Source organism: Balaenoptera ricei, chromosome 9 (genome assembly GCF_028023285.1).
Source record: "Balaenoptera ricei isolate mBalRic1 chromosome 9, mBalRic1.hap2, whole genome shotgun sequence".
In the NCBI taxonomy this organism is placed as follows: Eukaryota; Metazoa; Chordata; class Mammalia; order Artiodactyla; family Balaenopteridae; genus Balaenoptera; species Balaenoptera ricei.
Window position 1 is genome coordinate 89,168,487 of NC_082647.1, and position 16,349 is coordinate 89,184,835.

General features: G+C 34.3%; 1 pseudogene; it reads left to right on the top strand.

Annotated features, from left to right (window-relative positions):
* Window positions 1-13,949: 13,949 nt before the first annotated feature.
* On the top strand, window positions 13,950-14,636 carry LOC132371577 (ribulose-phosphate 3-epimerase-like; annotated as a pseudogene).
* Window positions 14,637-16,349: the final 1,713 nt, after the last annotated feature.

The window sequence follows — 16,349 nt, forward strand, 5'->3', positions numbered from 1 at the left end:
TTGAGTGTACTAGGCCCAAATGCGGGAAGAAAAGGGAGAATCTAGAACATAGCAAAGTAAATAATGAACTAAATTAAAGGCATTCAGGCATAATGCAAAGAACAGATGTCTAGAAGTCAGTATACCTGGTGGCCCTGGCTTTACTGCTAAATACCCATGTGAGCAACTAAAGTGTAAATTATGCTTGCTCCCTACAGCCTAGGTTACATAAAGAGAGAGGCAGCAGTTTACCAGATTTGAATAGGCTGACAGGTGAGCTAGAGTGACAAAAGAGCATCTACCAGGGAGATAATACAGAGAACAGTGGTCAAAGAAAACCTGTAAACCCAGGCTAATCTAAGGCCATAGTCCCCTACAGGTATCCATGTACTGGTAGAATGTCATCTAGAAAGACAGAGAAGAGGGGCAGATGGTATTTTATAGTCAAATAAGATCAGTGGTTCTCAAACAACTACACAGTTGTAGAGCCCCATCTCATATTAATGAAATCAGATATTTAGGGTCAAAACCCAGACATCTGAGGTTGAAACACAGACAAGTATAAATTTTTTATGCTCCCCAGATAATTTTAATATATTGTCAAGGTTGGGAACTAGTGGGTTACATGGTCATTTTAAAGTTTTGCCCTTGAAGTGGCAGGTCACAAGACATTGGACTGGGGCTCAGTCCCTCAGGGAAGCCAAGCTTTAGTAATAGGAATATGGCACAAAGGGTGGGGAGAGCTATAGCTCCAGGATTAACATGAGTGACCAGTGGAACCAAGTGGACGGTAGACCCCACATCTAACTGGTGGCACATCTGAGGAAATGACCACACTTAGCCCTTAGTACTAAAGAAAGACCAGAGAGTAGTGGGAGGTGATGGCCAGAGTAGATTAAGAACCCTTATCAGTATTAGAAACTGGTTAGGAGAAAGATAGCAAACCAAATGATGCTAGGTAAACAGAGAGAAAAAGTGAAAGGCAGATGCTACTTCTGCTTTGATTACTTCATCAGCAAAATGAGGTTGACAGATCATTTTCTGCAGTACTCAGTGTCCACATCAGTCATCTGTTCCACTTCAGAAGCTTCTCACAAGGCATCACTCTAATAGCTACATTTTCATTTATTCTGTTCATCAGTATTTCAAAACATTCTAAAACGTACCTCTTTCACAAAAACTTGCAAAATGACCTAACAAAATTATGACATTTTAGCTCAAGTCATTTTGAATGATACTATATAAATAGTGCAATGAGAAAGAAAAAAGCAAATGAGTTAAAAGATTGGAAAGGAGAAGGTAAAATTATCATTGTATGTTGATGAAATGGCACTAGTTAAACTCTAGAGAATATCACAAACACTAAGTTATATAGTAAAGTGGCAGGTGCAAAATTAATATACAATACTAGGAGTCTTCCTATAAACACAGAATACATTAGAAGACAGGAATAAAAAGATTAAATATCTAGGGGAAAAGGCTAACAGGAAATGTGGAAAAGTACATTTAAAAATAAATGCTACTACACCTACCACCTCCATATTAGCTGTATTTTCTTTTCAGTGTGACTTGCAGGAATAAACTATGGTCCAACATTCAAAATAAATAAATAAATACTACTAAGGAACTTAAAGTAAATGAATAAATGGAAAAGTATGTTTTGAGCATGATGAGAAAATCTGTAATAAAAACATCAGTTATCACTAAATCAATTTTTTAAATTAACAAAAGAAATGTAGTAAGAATTTATTTTTAAATTAAACACATTAATTTTAAAGTTTATAAGGAAAAGGATACCCATAATATTAAATTTTCATAAGGCAAAAAATGAAAATGACTTTAACAATCATATTTTGGTTGTCTAGAAAAGACCACATCAAGGAAAAGGAAAGACTATGAAAAAACATGGGATTTTTGTCCAGGCAGGAATTATTTTCTGGATGAAGGTATTGACTAGTAGAGAATCAATCACAGATGGATCACAGACAGAGTCTGGGCTATGTAGTTGGGTTCTTTACTTCTCCACTTTTTTCTTAGAAATCCACATATGAAAACTAGGCTTTCAAGATTAATTTGATATAGAGGGCATTTATGTAGCTCATCAGCTTCAGTCCCCTTACTAAATCAGATACAACATTGCATTTTCTCAGAAAACAACATAACACTTGTACTCTTCTTCTGATCTCACCCACACTTTCCACTTTTGTGTCTCTTCTGAGGCCTTCCTTCTACCTCCCAAAGCTTACTCATAACTTGGCCTCATTTCTTCCATCCATCAGGTTTTCAAGTAATACAATTCCTTCCTATAGATTCCAAGACAAACAATACTGTTTGAATCCATTCGATTTAACTGCAACTGAAACTACTAAGCATCCTTATATTTGCTGTAATAAAGATATGATCACTGCCCCTTGCCTTTACATACTGATTCAATAAACCTTCATGACATCACTATTTATTGGATCTTAATGTCCTTATCACAATTATAAAATAAATTATTATGACATGTTTTATTGGAAAATAATCTGATTTCAGAGTTTTAAAAATTATTAGCCTGTGAAGAGTTAATTGTGTGTTACATGCTTTGTGGATTTATTCCATACTTTCAGATTCATTATTAATTTATTCAAACACTGACTAGTTTACAGTTTCATAATTCACTGTATTACTTTAGATGTATGGTATATTCATGAGCTTTGGGGAAAAACATTTAGAACAGCAATATTTTAAGCCAAAAAATAAAAACACGTTTCTTTCCTTTTGCTAAAAACATATATCTAGTTGACATTATTTTTTTCTGATGTTCACCCATATGGTTGAGACATAAGTAAGATTTTTAAGACTGATGTGACATGGTACTACATTTTAGTTTCAAGTTTTGTTTTTCTGTGAGTACAAACTGCATTTATCTTAACACAGGGGTGAAGCAAAGCTTATTCTTCACAAAGAGGTTCTTTTATATCTTATAGTTTATCATTATTGATAGTCATAGCAGAGAAAATATATTAAACATTTCTTTCCTCTAAGTAAACTGCCAATCCTTACTGTTCATTTAGAAAAGATAGATTTTTGTTCACCTGAAGCATAGAATTTGGCTCTAGGTCACTGAAACAGTTTGAAAAATGACCTTTAAAATGTTTATATTAACAAAGAACCTGTATTGTATGTATTCATTTTTGTTTCAGAAGAAGTCATTCATTTGACACCCTTTGAGCAATATGGTTAATCTATCACTGTGGTTCATTTTATGACATAATTTAGAAAAGGCATATTGTTTCAACTGAATTATACAAATAGCATTCAGGTCATCTGAAAAGTTTGTTTTATTTTTTACACCTCCAGAATATTTTTGCCAAAGTGTATACACAGTTTACTTGAAGATGGAATAATTATTATTTTTAACTTTTTCACTGCAGATTTATTTCATGCCCAGCATCAGGAATGTACAAGAAAAGGAGGGAATCTCATGCAATGAAAAGGAGGAGGAGAAGGAAGGGAAGGAGGAAGAGAAGGAGGGAAAGGAAGAGGGAAGAAGGGGGGGGAGTAAAACAGTAACCTATTAGGTTAATGGTGTTGATGAGATTAAAGAGAGTAGGTAAAAGACAGCAAACCACTGACCTTAATGACTGTGATTGCAATGAGGTGTTAAGGACAGAAACCACCCTTGATGAATTAAGCAGGAATTGAGATAACAGCATTAAAAGCATATTATGTTGCTAGTGAGTCAATGTGTTTTGCAGAGAATAATTGCAGAAAGATATAGGGGAAGGCTGGGTTCAAGTTTCGTTTCTTGAAACAAATAGGCATTTTGACCCTCTCCACATATTTGCATTTGAATTGAAAAAAATCTGTAGGATTAAAATAGCCTCCAAAGAAGTCTGAGGAAAATTAAATGAGGCAATTGTCATCATTAATTTGTAGTATGAAATTGACATAAATCCTTTATTTTTTAAATTTTGCAAAAGAAAACCTTTTTATCCAGTCTCAATAGTCTCATATTAACAACAATAAGTGTCTGAATTATTTGTTGTAACCACACATTATTCAATCACCTGCTTCAAACAGATTTTCTTACTAGAACTACAGACCTATTCTTGATACTCTTTGTAACTTTTCAAAATAATCCACTAACCCAATAAAAAAATGTATTTGATTAGAATGTAAATTAACTAGAAGTGTATCAAACAGGAAATTAACGTATCATCATCAACTCTGTTCAGACATAAAATTCTGGCAAGCTTGAGAGATTTACTTTTCCTTCAGTAGCATATGCCATGCAACTCAAAGTCTTAATGTGTGGGAAATGGCTTTTTGATGGCAGGTGTTATTACAGAAGAATTGTATAGTATTTAAAAGTTCACATTTTCCAATGTACAGGATTAAATGCATGTATTATACCTTAAAAGAATAGTTTGACCTCAAATTAGTACATGGATCTCCACTACCTATAAGTCATTAAAAAGGTAATAATAATTGTATAATTGCAAATGTTTCCATTATAATATTAATAAGAACATAGAAACATTTTAAGGTAAGATGTGGAATATAAAATGTATAATTACTTCTTCCAGTGTTTCCAGGATGAACTTAGAGCCTCGTAAAAATTATATAACACACCAGAAGCATTCTCAGAAATATGTGTACAGAATATGTTGATAGAAAATTCTATAAAAAGTTTAAAGGAGGTATTATATATTCAAGACACAAACCAAGGATGCTGCGTAAATAACTTCTTATTTAAATTAAAAAAAGTATAAGTATAAATTAAAATACTGAACTATGTTATTCACTACTAGCACATAGCAATTTTCACATGGTTAGTTCCACGCACCAGGATCATTTTGATTGAGTTAGTGATTGTCCAAAGGGGAGCTACATATCTTTGTTAGCTTGATTTAGTCTCATTTTGCCTTCGTTTGCAAGGCAGAAAATTCTAGATTTTTCTTTTCTTTTCTTGAAGTATAGTTGATTTACCCAGTTTTTTCTATAAAGTGCTTACTATCCAATAAGACTAGAATTACTAAGGTTTACTACCATCGTTGTTTATGGTAAATGTCATTAATTAAGGTTTAATTTTTGTGCAGTGTAACCAGAGAATGTTGTATATAGTAGTACTACTGGTTTGTACTTTCAGAATATTTTCTTTGTGAAATAATATATGGTCAATTTTTGTGACTATTCCATTAACCCCGGAAAAGAAGATAATTTCTTCATTTTTAGAGTACAGAGTTTGATGTATATCAATTAGCTCTTCCTTCTTAACTATATTATTTTGGCCTACATCTTTCTTTAATTATCTTCCTGCTCTCTTAGAGAAAAATATAAATTAAAATTTTGTATCTCTTATAAATCACATTCTTTTATTAGGTGAAGCCCACATTCTACCTCAGCTAACCAGGAAGAAAAGTGAGGAGACAAAACTAACCAATATCAGGAATCAAATGGAGAAAAAACTACTGATTAAAAGGATAATAAAAAATGCTATGCCTCCCCCCACAAAAAAAAAACACCTATGCCCATAAATTCAGTAACTTAGATGAAATGGAGAAATTCCTTGAAAGACACAAACTACCAAAACTCACCAAAGAAATAGATAAACCAAATAGCCCTATGTCTGTTAAAGAAATTAAATTGTAGTTAAAACCTATTGAAAAAATTAAATTGTAGTTTAGGTTATAGGTTTTGAGAGCTTGGCCAAGATGGTGGAGTAGGAAGACCCTGAGCTCACCTCCTCTCATGGGCACACCAAAATTACAAATACTTACAGAGCACATATTGATAAGAAAGACTGGAATCTAGCAGAAAATATCTTCTACAAATACACACACACATACATATATACCACACACACACACACACACACACACACATACATATATACCACAATGAGATAAGGAGTGGCCGAGTCACAGTATAGTCAAGATCCTTATCACCTGGGTGGGCAACCCCCAAATGAGAGAATAATTACAATTGCAGAGGTTCTCCTCAAAGAGCAATGGGTCTGAGACCCATGTTGGGCTCCCCAGCCCAGGGGTCCTGCATCAGAAAGAGGAACCCCCAGAATGTTTGGCTTTGAAGGCCAGCAGGGTTTACTTTTGGGAGGCCCAGAATGCTGTGGGAAATAGAGACTCCATTCCTAAAGTGCACACACAAAATCTCACATGCTCCAGGTCCCAGGGCAGAAGCAATCAATTGAAAGAAGCCTAGGTCAGACCCAACTGCTGATTTTGGAGGGTATACTGGAGAGGCAAGAGGCAACTGGAGCTCACACTATGACACAGACACTGGAAGGAGTCATTTTTGGAAGCTTATTCTACCATGTGGACACTGGTGCTATCAAGCGTCATTAGGAATCCTAGCTTATTAGCACCAGGAACCAGTCCCATGAACAAGCCTGCTGGCATCAGTATTGAGAAGCCTCAGGCCAAGCAACTAGCTGTGCAGGGACACAGCTATACCCACCAGCAGGCAGGCTGCCCTGCCTCAGCCACAAAAGGACACAGGTCTGTCCCACAGAAGGCCCAGGACCCTGTTCCAAATCAGAGGGCCAGCACTAGCCCTGGGACCATCCTCACTTACTGGTGGGCAGGTACCAGCTCCAGGACACCTGAGCCTGGGTCACACACACCAGCAGGCGGACACCAATCCCAGGACCACTGCAGTCTCACAGCTTGCAGTGGCAAGCCACGGAACAAATCTCAGTAAGTTTAAGAAACCTGAAATCATATAAAGCATCTTTTGCATCCACAACACTATGGGACTAGAAATCAACTACAAGAAAAAAACTGCAAAAAACACAAACATGACTGGCTAAACGATATGATACTAAACAACCAATGAATCAATGAACAAATCAAAGAAGAAATAAAATAATATCTAGAGAAAAATGAAAACAAAACCACAAAGATCAAAAATCTATGGGATGCAGCAAAAGCAGTTCTAAGAGGGAAGTTTATACCAATACAAGCTCAATCAGGAAACAAGAAAAATTTCAAACAAACAACTTAAACTTACACCTAAAGGAACTGTAAAAAGAAGAACGAATGAAATTGAAAGTTAGTAGAAGGAAAGAAATCATAAAGAGCAGAGCAGAAGTAAATGAAATAGGTACTAAAAAAAATAAAAGAAAGATCAATGAAAGTAAGAGGTGGATCTTTGAAAAGATAAACAAAATTGATAAACGTTTAGCCAGACTCATCAAGAAAAAAAAAGAGGACCCAAATCCAAGAAATCAGCAATGAAAAAGGAGAATTAACAACTGATGCCACAGAAATACAAAGGATCATAAGAGGCTAATATGAGCAACTATATGCCAATAAAGTGGACAATTTAGATGAAATGGACAAATTCCTAGAAATGTACACTCTCCCAAAACTAAAGCAGGAACAAATAGAAAATTTCTTCTATTTTCTAGAACAAACCAATTACCAATAATGAAATTGAATCAGTAATAATAATGTTTAAAAACTCCCAAAAAACAAATGTCCAGAACTAGATTCTTCACAGGTGAATTCTACCAAACATTTAGAGAAGAGTTAACACATGTCCTTCTCAAACTATTCCAAAAAATTACAGAGGATGGAATGCTTCTGAATTCATTCTCTGAGGCCATTATCACCCTGATACCAAAACCAGATAAAGAAATCACAAAAGATGAAAATTCCAGACTAATATTACTAAAGAACATAGATGTAAAAATCCTCAACAAAATATTGGAAAAGCAAATCCAGCAATACATTAAAAGGCTCATACACCATGATCAAGTGGGATTTACTCCAGGGATGCAAGGATTTTTCAATATTCACAAGTCAATGTGATACACCACATTAACATGTTGAAAAATAAAAATTTTATGATCATCTCAACGGACACAGAAAAAGCTTTTGATAAAATTCAACATCCATTTTAGATAAAAACTCCCCAGAAAGTGGGTATAGATGGAAAATCACTGAACATAATAAAGGCCATATGTGATAAGCCCATAGCTAACATCATACACAATAGAGAAAAGCTGAAAGCATTTCCTTTACAATCAGGAACATGATAAGGTTTGGCCACTATCACCACTTTTATTAGAGGTGCTATTGGAAATCCTAGCCACAGCAATCATACAAGAAAAAGAAATAAAAGAAATACAAATTGGAAAGGAAGAAGTAAAACTGTTACTTTCTGCAAATGACATAATATTATATGTAGAAAATCCTCGGGACACTTCCCCAAAACTACTAGAGTTCTACAATAAATGTGGCAAAGTTTCAGGATACAATATTAATATGCAAAAATCATATTAATATGATTTGCAAAATGGATCCAACATACATTAAAAGGATTGTACACCATGATCAAGTTGGATTTATCCCAGGGATGCAAGGATTTTTCAATAACTGCAAATCAACCAGTGTGATACACCATATCAACAAATTGAAGAATAAAAATCATATGATCAACTCAATAAATGCAGAAAAAGCTTTCAACAAAATTCAACACCAATTTATGATAAAAACTCTCCAGAAAGTGGGCATAGAGGGAACCTACCTCAACATAATAAAGGCCATGTATGACAAACCTACAGCTATCATCTTACTCAACTGTGAGAAGCTGAAAGCATTTCCTCTGAGATCAGTAACAAGACAAGGATATCCACTCTTGCCACTCTTTTTCAATGTAGTTTTGGAAGTCCTAGCCACGGCAATCAGAGAAGAAAAAGAAATAAAAGGAATCCAAATTGGAAACGAAGAAGTAAAACAGTAACTGTTTACAGAAGACATGATACTATACATAGAAAATCCTAAAGATGCTACCAGAAAACAACTAGGGCTCATGAATGAATTTGGTAAAGTTGCAGGATACAAAATTAATACATAGAAATCTGTTGCATTTCTACACACTAACAATGAAAGATTAGAAAGAGAAATTAAAGAAACAATCCGATTTACCTTCACATCAAAAAGAATAAAATACCTAGGGATAAAGCTACCTAAGGAGGTAAAAGACCTGTACTCTGATTTCTTTCATCAATGTCTTACAGTTTTCAAAGATGACACAAACAGATGGAAAGATATACCATGTTCTTGGACTAGAAGAATGAATATTGTCAAAATAAATACACTACCCAAGGCAATCTACAGATTCAATGCAATCCTTATCAAATTACCAATGGCATTTTTCATAGAGCCAGAACAAACAATTTTACAATTTGCATGGAGACGCAAAAGACCCCGGATAGTCAAAGCAATATTGAGAAAGAAAAACAGAGCTGGAGGAATCAGGCTCCCAGATTTCAGACTGTACTACAAAGCTACAGTAATCAAAACAGTATGGTGCTGGCACAAAAACAGAAATATAGATCAATGGAACAGGATAGAAACCCAGAAATAAACCCACACACCTATGGTCAATTGATCTATGACAAAGGAGGCAAGACTATACAATGGAGAAAAGACAGTCTCTTCAATAAGTGGTGTTGGGAAAACTGGATAGCTACATGTAAAAGAATGAAATTAGAACACTCCCTAACACCATACACAAAAATAAACTCAAAATGGATTCAAGACCTAAATGTAAGACCAGACACTAGGAAATTCTTAGAGGAAAACATAGGCAGAACACTCTTTGACATAAATCACAGCAAGATCTGTTTTGACCCACCTCCTAGAGTAATGTAAATAAAAACAAAAATAAACAAATGGGACCTAATTAAACTCAAAAGGTTTTGCACAGCAAAGAAAACCATAGACAAAACAAAAAGACAACCCACAGAATGGGAGAAAATATTTGTAAATCAGGCGACCAACAAGGGATTAGTGTCCAAAATTTACAAACAGCCCACGTGACTCAATATCAAAGAAATCAAGCAACTCAATTAAAAAATAGGCAGAAGACCTAAATAGATATTTCTCCAAAGAAGACATACGTATAGCCAAGAGGCACATGAAAAGATGCTCAACATCACTAATTATTAGACAAATGGTAAGCAAAAGTACAATGAGTTTAATTAAGTCCCATTTGTTTATTTTTATTTTTACTTCCATTACTCTAAGATCTAGAGAATATCATACTAAGTGAAGTCAGACAGAGAAAGACAAATACCATATGATATCACTTATACGTGAAATCTAAAAAATAATACAAATAAGTCTATATACAAAACAGAAACAGACTTACAGACATAGAAAACAAACTTATGGTTACCAAAGGGAAAAGGGAGGAGGGGAGGGAGAAATTAGGAGTATGAGATTCATAGATACAATCTACTACACATAAATAGATAAACAACAAGGATTTACTAGATAGCACAGGGAAATATATTCAATATTTTGTAATAACCTATAATGGAAAATAATCTGAAAAAATATATATAACTGAATCACTCTGCTGTACATCTGAAACTAATGCAATACTGTAAATCAACTATACTTCAATGAAAAAAAAAAAGATGCGTTTCCTTGCTAAACAAAACAAACAACCAAAAGAGTACAATGAGATATCACCTCACACAAGCCAGAATGGCCATCATCAAAAAGTCTACAGACAATAAATGCTGGAGAGGGTGTTGATAAAAGGGATTGTTGGTGGGAATGTGAATTGGTATAGCCATTATGGAGAACAGTATGGAGGTTCCCTAAGAAACTAAAAATAGAGCTATCATATGATCCAGCAATCCCACTCCTGGGCACATACCCAGAGAAAACCATGGTTCCAAAGGATACATGTACCCTAGTGTTCACTGCAGTGCTGTTTACAATAGCCAAGGCATGGAAGCAACCTAAATGTCCATCGATAGAGGGATGGATAAAGAAGATGTGGTACATATATACAATGCAATATTACTCAGCCATTAAAAAGAATGAAGTAATGTCATTTGCAGCAATGTGGATGGACGTGGAGATTATTATACTAAGTGAAGTAAGTCAGACAGACAAAGACAAATATCGCTTATATGCAGAATTTTTAAAAAATGATACAAATGGAATTGGCATATACACACTACTGTAATTAAAATAGATAACCAAAAAGGATCTCCTGTACAGCACAGGGAACTCTACTCAATATTCTATAATAACCTAACTGGGAAAAGAGTTTGGAAAAAAATAGATATATGTATAACTGCATCACTTTGCTGTACACTTGAAACCAACACAACATTGTAAATCAACTATATTCCAACATAAAACAAAAAATTTTAAAAAATAAATGAATAACAACAACAATAAAGAATAAACCCATGCACCTATGCTCAATTAGTCTAACAAAAAAGGAGGCAAGAATATACAATGAAGAAAGGACCGTTTCTTCAATAAGTGGTGCTGGGAAAACTGGACAGCTACAGGTAAAAGAATGAAATTAGAAAAATTTCTAGCACTATATAAAAAAAATCAAACTTGGTTAAAGAGCTAAATGTGAGACCAGAAACCATAAAACTCCTAGAAGAAAACATAGGCAGAACACTCTCTGACATAAATCGTCACAATATTTTTTTGGATATGTCTCCTAAGGCAAAAGAAACAAAAGCAAAAATAAACAAATAGAACCTAATTAACCTTAAAAGCTTTTGCACAGCAAATGAAGCCACTGACAAAATGAAAAGACACCCTACTTAATGGGAGAAAATATTTGCAAATGGTATGACCGCTAAGGGGTTAATATCGAAATATATCAACACCTCATACAACCCACTATCAAAAAAACAAAAAACAAAAAAAAAAACCACACACACACACACACACAAAATAGTCAGAAAATGGGCAGAAAATGTGAACAGACATTTTCCCAAAGAAGTCATACAGATGGACAACAGGTGTACAAGATGTTCAACATAACTAATGATCAGAGAAATACAAATCAAAACCCCAATGAGATGTCACTTCACACCTGTCAGAACGGATATTATCAAAAAGACCACAAAAAACAAATGTTGGTAAGAATGTCGAAAAAACGGTACCCTTGTACGCTGTTTCTGGGAATGTAAATTAGTGCAGCCACTGTGGAAATCAGTGTGGAGTTTCCTCCAAAAAAAACCTAAAAATAGAAATATCATTTGATCCAACAATTCCACTCCTGGGTATATATCTGAAGAAAATGAAAACACTAATTTGAAGAGATACCTGTACATCAATAATGTTCATAGCAGTATTATTTACAATAGCCAAGATATGGAAGCAGCCCAAGTGCCCATCAATAGAGGGATGGATAAAGAAGATGTGGTATATATATATAATGGAATATTACTCAGCCATAAAAAAGAACAAATTTTGCCATTTGCAAAAAAAATGGTGGACCTGGAGGGTATTATGTTTAATGAAATAAATCAGAGTGAAAGAAAATGGTTTATATGATCACTTCTATGTGGAACCTAAAAAAATGAATGAATATGAGAAAACAGAAACAGACTTACAGATATAGAGAACAAACTAGTGGTTACAAGTGGAGAGCGGGAATGAGGAGAGGGCAAAATAGGGTAGAGGATTAAGAGGTAGAAATTAATATGTATAAAATAATAAGCTACAAACATTGTACAGCACAGGAAATATAGCCAATATTTTAAATAAATTTAAATGGAGTATAATCTATAAAAAACATGAATCACTATGTTTTACACCTGAAACTAATATTGTAAACCAACTATACCTCAATAAAATAAATAAAATACAATTATAGGTTTTAACTCACTGAAGGTCCAAATGATTTCAAAAGTGAATCTACCAAACATTTAAAAATAAATAATGTCAGTTATTTATAATGATGGAACTACATAATATATGTACTGGTAGAACTACAAAATCATTTCCCAAAAATAGAATCAGTGGAAACAATCTTCCAATGTTATTATGACTTCAGCATATTATCAAAACCAGACAAAGACATTATAAGTACAGATCAATCTCTCATGAATATGGACAGAAAATCCCTAACAAAGTATTAGCAAATTTAATCCAGGAATGTATAAAAAAGACAACACATCATGACCAAGTGAAATTTATCCACAGAATGCAAGGCTGTTTCAATATTGGAAAACAACCAATGAATCTGATCATATTAAGAGGCTAAAGAAGAGAAACCATATCAGTAGATGTAAAAAAAGCATTTGACAAAATGCAAGATCCATTCATGATGAAAACTCTCAGTGAACTGTGATAGAAGGTAAAATGTTTAACCTAATGCAGAGTATCTATAAAAAGTCCTTAGCTAATATTATAGCTAAAGTTGAGAAACTGAATGATTTCCCTCTAATATCTTGAACAAGGCACGAATGTCCCCTCTCACCACTCCTCTTCAATATCACACTGAAAGTCCTAACTAGTGCAATACAGCAAGAAAGATAAATAAAAGCAATCAAACTGGAAAGAAATAAAACTGTCTTTATTCAGATGACATGATTTCCTATGCAACAAGTCCCAATGAATCTATAAAATTTTTTTCCAGAAATATTAAATGAGTTTAAGCAAATTTGTAGGTACAAGGTCAATTTACAAAAATCAATTGTATTCTGATATACTGGGAATTAATAATTGGAATTGAAGGTAAAAAAAAAATACCATGTAAAATAATAGCCTAAAATGAAGGTAAAAAAAAATACCATGTAAAATAATAGCCTAAATGAAGTTACAAATCTAACAAATTCATTCAGGTTATGTATGTGGAAAACTATAAATCGCCAATGAGAGAAATCAAAGAAATCTAAATAAGTTGAGAGAGATGTCATATCCATGGATTGGAAACCTCAATATTGTTAAAATGTTAATTCTTTCCAAGTGGATCAATAGATTTAATGCAATCTCAATCAAGAATCCATTAAGAATTTATTAGATAATGACTAGCTGATTCTAAAATTTACATTCAAATCAAAGGAACTAGATTAGCAAAATAATCTGTAAAGGAAGAACAAAGTTGAAGAACTCATATATTCCAATTTCAAGATTTACTCTGTTGTTTCAATAATCAAGACAGTGTATCTCTAGAGAACTAGCACTATGGCTTCTGGCTACAAGATTGGCCCATCCATCCTCAACAGAGACCTGGCCAGTTTAGGGGCCGAGGGCCTCCAGATGCTGGACTCTTGGGCCAATTATCTGCACCTGGATGTAATGGACGGGCATTTTGTTCCCAACATCACCTTTGGTCACCCTGTGGTAGAAAGCCTCTGAAAGCAGCTAGGCCAGGACTCTTTCTTTGACATGTATATGATGGTGTCTGGGCCAGAAGAGTGGGTAAATCCAATGGCTGTAGCAGGAGCCAATCAATTTACCTTTCATCTTGAGGCTACCGAGAACCCAGGGGCTTTGATCAAAGACATTTGGGAGAATGGAATGAAGGTTTGTTTTGCTATCAAACGAGGGACTACAATTGAATATGTGGCACCATGGGCTAATCAAATAGATATGGCCTTGGTTATGGCAGTGGAACCTGGGTTTGGAGGGCAGAAATACATGGAAGATATGATGCCAAAAGTTCACTGGTTGAGGACCCAGTTCTCATCTTTGGACATAGAGATTGATGGTGGAGTAGATCCTGACACTATCCATAAATGTGCAGAGGCAGGAGCTAACATGGTTGTGTCTGGCAGTGCCATTTTGAGGAGTGAAGATCCCAGATCTGTGATCAACCTGTTAAGAAAGGTTTGGTCAGAAGCTGCTCAGAAACGTTCTCTAGATCGATGAAACCACAAGGAGTCCAGTGTTTCTGCTTATGAGATCTCCTTTATACTGGAAAACAAGAATATTAACTACCAAATCATACCACAATTGAGGCAGTGTTACTTTTCTGAGCAATTATTTATTCCAGTAACTAAATCCATTATGCCAGATGTTCCAAGAGGTTAGAAATTTGCGTGTATAACTACATTTTTAGGATGGAATTTAAAGATCAGTGTGGTAAAATACCATTTTTACTGGGAGACGATTTTTATAACGAATAAAAATATTGCTGTATTAAGATTATGAACAGAAATGTGTCTTAATGCCTAAGGAAGGCATATTAGCTACTATGAAAAACAAAGTGTAGTACTGGAAAAAGGACAGACACATAGATGAGGAAATCAAATAAAAAGGAATAGATCCACACGAATATAACCAACAGCTTTTGACAAAGGCTCAATGGTAACTTAATAAAGGACAGTCTCTTCAACAAGTGAAGTTGGAAAAACTGGACATTGATATGCAAAAATAAAAAATAAAAAAGTAATAAAAATAAGCCCCAGCACACAAATCACACCTTATACAAAAATGTGATCATAGGTCAAAATGTAAGACATTAAACTGTAAAATTCGTCTTCAATTTTTTTAGAGATGGCACCAACAGCAAAACCCATGAAAGAAACTATCAATAAATTGGACATTATCAAAATGTTAGAAATTTCTCTGCAAAAGACACTGTTAAGAGAAAGAAAAGACAAACCACAGACTGTGAGAAAGTATTTGAAAATCACATCTCTGATAAATGGCTTCAAGGAGAACATATTGAAAACTCTCAAAATTCAACCATAAGAAAACAACCCAATAAAATATGGTTAAAAGATCTTAACAGAACTTCACCAAAGATAAACAGATTAAAAAAATAAATACATCAAGTGATGGTCAATATCCTTTATAATTAGAGAAATGCAAATTAAAACAATGAGATGTCACTACACACCTATTAAGTAACTAAAATCCCCCCAGATGACAGTACCAAATGTGGGCAAGAATGTGGAACATTTATTGTTTAGGGAGTTCAAAATTGTTCAGGCACTTTGGAAGACATTTTGGCAGTTTTTTATAAAGTTAAATATAGATTTACCATAGAATCCAGAAATTTCACTTCTAGGTATTCACCCAGGTTATCTGAAAACTTATGTTCACACATAAAACACTTTTATAGCTGTTTTCTTCATATAACTAAAACTAGAAGCAACCAAGTTGTTCCCCAAAAGGGGAATGGAGAAATAAATAATGTAATACTATTCAGAAATAAAAAGAAATGAGCTATAGTTTCATGCTACATGAATAAATCTTAAATGCATTTTGCTAAGTGGAAAAAGCCAGTCAGAAAAGGCTACCTATTAAATGACTCCATTTATATGGCCTTCTGGAAAAAGCAACACAATCAAGATGGAAAACAGATCAGTAGTTGCTAGTTGTTGTTCAAGAGGGGTGGGAGGTTAACTACAGAGAGGACACACAAGGGAACTATAGATATATAAGTCTATAATATTAGAAAAAGGGCCATCATCCAGGATGCTGGGGGATGCCACGATGGAATGTTGACTGTAACAAATAAAGGTAACTCTATTACCAACATGTGAGATGATAACCACACTGAGGGGAAGTGAGGGAGAAACTGCCTTAACTAATCTTGGAAAATGATGTTTGACTGGAACTATTGGTCTAAAGACA